Source organism: Camellia sinensis, chromosome 4, assembly GCF_055761805.1.
Source record: "Camellia sinensis isolate YWXY chromosome 4, ASM5576180v1, whole genome shotgun sequence".
Lineage (NCBI taxonomy): Eukaryota > Viridiplantae > Streptophyta > Magnoliopsida > Ericales > Theaceae > Camellia > Camellia sinensis.
In genome coordinates this window covers 116,562,764-116,568,983 of record NC_138964.1, presented here as the reverse complement: position 1 = coordinate 116,568,983, position 6,220 = coordinate 116,562,764, and the positions used below count along the sequence as shown (strand labels likewise).

At 31.9% G+C, this 6,220-nt stretch overlaps 1 long non-coding RNA gene across 1 annotated transcript; it reads right to left on the bottom strand.

The window, feature by feature from the left end:
* Positions 1-401: 401 nt before the first annotated feature.
* LOC114258991 (uncharacterized) lies at positions 402-1,488 on the bottom strand. The gene is made up of 2 exons (XR_003628147.2): positions 922-1,488; positions 402-785 (listed from the first exon to the last, which is right to left on the bottom strand). It is a non-coding gene; the product is annotated as an uncharacterized LOC114258991 (long non-coding RNA).
* Positions 1,489-6,220: the final 4,732 nt, after the last annotated feature.

Here is a 6,220-nt window from a genome sequence, read left to right as displayed (position 1 = left end):
AGTCACCGAAAGTTAACATTTGGCTACGAATCCATACTTAGTCGACAATAGTGACATTTTGGCTACTAATTTTTTAGTCACTAAAAGTTGTACATGAAAATTTTAACCAATTATTCATTACTTTTTGCTACCAAATGTTTTAGTCGCCAAATGTTTTTGCTACCAAATTATTAGGAGCCAAATAATTCCAACTATGTATTTGGCTACCAAAATATTTGGTGGCCAAATATTTTCTGTTTTTTTTTTTTTTTTTCCAAAAAAATTCTAAACAACCTACATCCGTGTTTAATACAACCTGTACGTACATAACACAGGATTCAATATAACCCAATATAACCCATCAACGCTAAATATATTATCAAGCATTCAACAACACATTCTAGTTCCAACCATCCAAAACATTAAAAAGAAACGTCCAATTCTATATATAATACAAATTCCATACGAACCAAGTCTAATCCAACGTCAATAATTTCATTTCATACATAATACAGGACTAACCAAATTAATTTCCAAAAAGGACATATGTATCACAACATGTCCTAACTTAAACTTGTTTGTCAGAATCTGTCTTTACATACATATTTTAAGAAGATTATATGAAGGCTTATAAATACTAGACTAGGCACAAGTGCAAAAAAATAGTGAATGTTTCGATTTCTCTCAGCATTATCAAACCAAAGAATCTTTCTGAATCATGGCAGCGCAGCCATCATTGTCCGTTTTGCAGCCTCACGCTTCATCTCTGCTGCTTTGCCACTGCCACGGAAGTACATGTAAACATCCTGCATAATATAAATAAAATGAAAAACTAATAAGATTAATACCAAGTGTCCATGAAAATAAAATTAAAAAAATAGCCATTCAATTCTAGGTAAAACATATTTGGAAGCTACAATTTTAATTAGTATAAACAAGTACCTGCTCCCTCCTCCTCAATTCAGCCTCCTTTGCTTGGAGTTTCTTTCTCCTTTGTTCTGAAAGCCTAGATTGCAGCAGAGGATAATGAAATTAACAAAGCCTATCTCTATGCATAAAAATAGTAAACAGGTTCAACATCCACTAAATTAGTCTGATAAAGTGAAGCTAGTTCCACTAAATTAGTCTGATAAAGTCAACTTACCCCAGTTTGAGGGGTTTAATGAATGAAGAGCATTACAACAACAACAACCCACAAAAATCATAAATAAAAATGGAGAAACAAGCGACATTTGCACTCCCATAATATTCAAGCTGGTAATGATGAACATAGTAAAGGCCAGAAATATTCTATTCAGAAGGCAAACAATTTAGCATTTGCAGTTTGCTTCCTAAGGTAAGACAGAATCACATTAAAAGCATTGAACAAGCTTCAAGAAATTTTGTAATTGAAACCAAGTGTATTTGGATTTACGTCACATTGGGACTGATAATGATGTAAATGATAGCTAACTCTCATGCTTGTAGTTTTGTCTCCTTTTTGACTTCACTGGCAATATGGACACCAACCCAACCTCACCTCTTGTTTTGTATAGTTAAAAATGATAATATATATATATATATATATATATATATATACTAGCGTATGCCCGTGCCTAAAGGCACGATGTAAATAATATTAAGATTAAAATACAGCGGTAATTTATTTTGATGATATAATTTGTGGATTAAATTTTATAATAACTAATCATCCTTAAATTTTAAAAATTTGTAATCATATCAAGTGATATCAAGGACAACAGTGATATCAAAATTTTTTGTAACTAATTATATCAAGTGATTATATCAAGTGATATCAAAATTTGTAACTAATCAAGTGATTATATCAAGTGATATCTTTCTTGTTATTTCATATTTCTTCTTTATTTCTTCAAATACCAAAACAAAAAATATTTTTAGTATTACTTCTTTAAATAAGCATGCACACAAATACCCTTCATAACTACATAATAATTGATTCAACACTACCAAGAACCAAACTTTATATAGTAACAGATAGCATCAACAAGCTATAATGCATATATAGACAGATAAGTTAGTACCAGCTGTGCATGCTCCATTGACTGTGGCAGCTCTGTTTTATTTCCCTATTTCTTGGTGGCTGCTGTTGGTGTCTTACAAACATTGAGGGGTGCTAACAAATGATTGGGTAAGCCTCGTGGTGTGAAACTAGTTAGGATAATGTTGGCTTACATTGATGCTCTTTACACTCCTCCCCTTTTAATGATGTACTAACATATGTTATATATGATTTTCTTGTCAATAAAGATCTTTTTTACCTCAATATTGAGGTATGAATGATTGGAGATATGCTCTATTCCTTTTATTTGGGTAAAATTCAATGCTTTGAATTTCTTTCCTCTTTCTTTTCCTTTTCCCTCCTCTCTAGAAAGAGCCTTGGAAGTTTACTTATTCTATTTCCTTTACTTAATTTGCAACACAGCATTGAAAATTATTTGAACTTTTAAAGTGATTTATTGTGATACAAGGGAATTAAACTTGTTACGATAACGGCAAGTATACCCTTAATATATGGGATGTTGGGGGCCAAAGGACAATCAGGTCTTACTGGAGGAACTACTTTGAGCAAACTGATGGCTTGGTATGGGTTGTTGATAGTTCTGATCTGAGAAGACTAGATGACTGCAAATTCGAACTTCACAATCTCTTGAAGGAAGATGTATCTCTAATTTTTCTCATTCATGCATCTAAGCTTTTTACTCTATCTCCTTCTTTGTTGATTATAAAAGATGCATATGTTGATTGAGATATAGGATTAAAGCAAACACTCGGAATACTATAGCAGGTTTGGATTAGGGTGTTTGTTGTCTAATTCTAAGTTCTCTTTTGTTTGCCCACAACTTGTTCTAGTTGCGATTAACATTTTGTTTTGTCTAATAGTATGATTCGTATACCATGAGTCAATCTAAATAAAAGCTAATTATTTACTTTGATTTTATATTATATTTTTATCATGCTAGCGAATGGAATGGTTCTGTATCCTTTTAAGAATCTTATTGTTTAAGTACTGGACTGCATTCTTACTCTTATCACTGAATTTTCTGCTAGTTCATGTGTCTTTAACATTGTAATACTTGAAATAGTTTTTTGTAAATTACAACATTTTTTCTTTTATTATTTAGTTTATAGACCTCTTACATGAAGACAATCTCCACCTTGTCCTTCATTTGAGAATTACAGTATATCAAAGAAGTTTAGCATAGTGATAAATATGTATGTTTAGCATAGTGATAAATATGTCTTTTTAACATCCATCACTTTTGTTTATTGTAATTAATCTTTAATTTCTAAGTTCTTTACAAAACTTCTTCCTGAATTTTGTTGGCAACTCTTTCCTTCCCAACTTTTCCTGGTACTCTTGGGATTGGTTGGAAAATTTGATTTTTTTTTTCACTTGTTGATTCCAGCTTTTGTCACTGTGTTAGGACTGTCTCTGTCTCCCTGTTGTGACATCTTTGATTAAAATATTTGAAGTAAATGGATGGAAGGCCTTTGTCTCGGAAAGCAATCTTTTTCTTGGTTTTTCCTTCTTGAAGGTTGAAGATGGTTGTGGATAATAATAGCCAAAGCCAAGTCACCATTACCTGGCTGTTGGCTTGGGAAAAAAAAAGGATTACTGCAACATTTAAGTCTCTTTATTACATTGTAAATAAAGGTCAGTAACTTTCCTTTTAGGAAAAGGTAATCATATTCTTATTAAAGGATCTTGGATTCTAAAATGTTTTGACTCGCAATGTTTGTATGGAGGTCATAGACAGTAGAAAAAAGATGTCATAATTTGATTTTTGAATGCTATATTGTGAAAATGTCTCTTCCTTTTTGTTGTTTCAGTTTGGTTATTAAAGCTTAAGAAGGTAGACGTATGCATGTTCATGTTAGTTTCAAGTAAATACTGATACATTTTTTGTGTAATGTAGAGAATCCATATATTGGAAGCACTAGAGGCCTTTAGTGATATGGGAATGGCTGGTAACTTCCTTCAAGAATTGTGTTCTTAGATTCAACCAAAAAAAAAGGGTGTACATAAATGTTGAATTTCCTCTAATCACATTATTAAGGCAATAGAACATTACAAACTGCATTAAATTCATGGATAACAATTTTCTCAACAAAAACAAAAATAGAAAAACAGAACAAACCTATAAAGAAAAGGGTAGGCACTATTACTCCATTATGGCATTTTGTCAAATACCTAGCATACATAATGATTCCTCATTGCCATTCACAATTAGAGGCATGAGATTTCACTTCACTAATTATATTGGTTAAAATATGAATGTCATAGATGATCAAATATATTTGTGTGTGTGTGTGTAAATATCATAATCAAAATACAGAACAGGTTAATCAATCTACTTTTTAAATTATTTTCCCAAATCAAAATCATTCAAGATGTTCGTGAAATCCTTCAAAATAGAGAAATTTTGGAGATATTAGAAGCAATGTGAATGGAATGGCAAGTACCCAAACTTGTCCGAAGACAGTGAAAGCAGAAAAAGAGAAACTGAGAGACTAGAAGAAGGAGAGAGGGGCAAAGAGAGAAACCGAGAGACCAGAAGAACGAGAGAGGTAGAGAAAGAGAAACAGAGAGAGTAGACTGACCTTAAAATCACATTGGTGTGTAGCTTGACGTCGTCGATACACCGGCGGAGGATGAACGAAGGCTCAATGATACTTCGTGAAAGAAGTGTTGATGGACTAGGGCACATTAGTCAAATGCATCGTCATCATCATCAGGAAAGGGCTGGCTAGCCACTGCAGCAAGCTCAGCTTCGTGCCTGTAAAGAATACCAAAGGGATAAGAAACACCACAAATTGATCATTAACAGCAACTCATAAATTTTCATTCCTGGACTCTAATGTTCCCCACAAGTTAAAAATTTAAGAACTCTGAACCACCACCACCACCACCAAAAAATAAAATTTGAAATTTGTTTACGAAATTTTGTTTTTCGTATTTTTTAATCTTTGGTGGATTTTTTTTTTCATATTTTAATCAAAATTTTCTTATATGTTTAAATGCACCTAATCTAGATGCAACTAATGATATTATCACACTATTTTTTCATTACATCATAATGCAACTAACGATATTATCACACTATCTTTGATGGATTTTTTATCACACCATTTTTTCATTTTTCTAATGATATTATTTCAAAAGGTTCCTTTGGAGAGTTCCCCTGCAAAGATAAAGATAATTATTTGTGATGTTTTCTTGCTTATCTTTATCTAATAGTCCCCTGCAACTAATTGCTTATCTTTATCTAATAGTCTACAATTCCACCAGTATAAATAAACAAAAAATAAAATAACAAACAATGTACTATTCCATTACCCTGCAAGCTTCCTGGCAAGGTGCAAGAAAGGTTTTTCAAAGTTATAGTTACTCTTAACAGAGATTTCATAGTTACTGCACATTGCCCATGAATGCTGTAAATAGAAACAGAAAATTCCAGAGCAAGTTAGAATTGATAATAAAGGTGGCCTCAAATGCCAATTACCACAAAACTGACCTTGATAAAATTCAAAATATTGCAATGGATCTAAATTCTATTGAATAATAATATTAGAGAAATTATATTCACTCTCTCCCGTTAGCCTCTCACACTCCCGTTGTGAAAGGTTAAAAGAAAAGTGTGAAAATCATTTCACAAATATTATCTATAGAAAAAATAATAAATTTTACAAATTACAAGTATTTCCAAGTAAATCAACCCATAGAAAATGATACAGCTCCATTTCTTTTACCAAATTGAAAATCAAAATATAACACAATACACCACAAAAGATCTTCCAAAAGTTAATTATCAACAAATGCAATTCCTTACAACTAAACATGGAAATATTCTTCTAAATCAAACTATATAGGAAAGCAAGTTATAGATCTTTTTTTGGGTGAATAAAAGTTATCTCTTGTTCTCACTTTCTTCCATTTCAACTTCAAAACAAGTTACTCTTGGAACTCTAAAGACTATAGCTTTACATGCTATAGAGAACTCTCATCAGTTAGTCCAAAAAAGCCATTCAATTGGTTCACAGAAAGTTACACTCGACACACACAGTCTAAAGGTCATTGGCTAAACATTCTCCAGAGAATACCTTTCATGTTCTTAAGAAAGTTGGGAATTTTTTTAGCAGAAGACTTCCAACTAATTTTGCATGATCTATATGTTTAGTTGCTTCTTTTGCTACTTCCTCTAGCATTAAATATATTCAA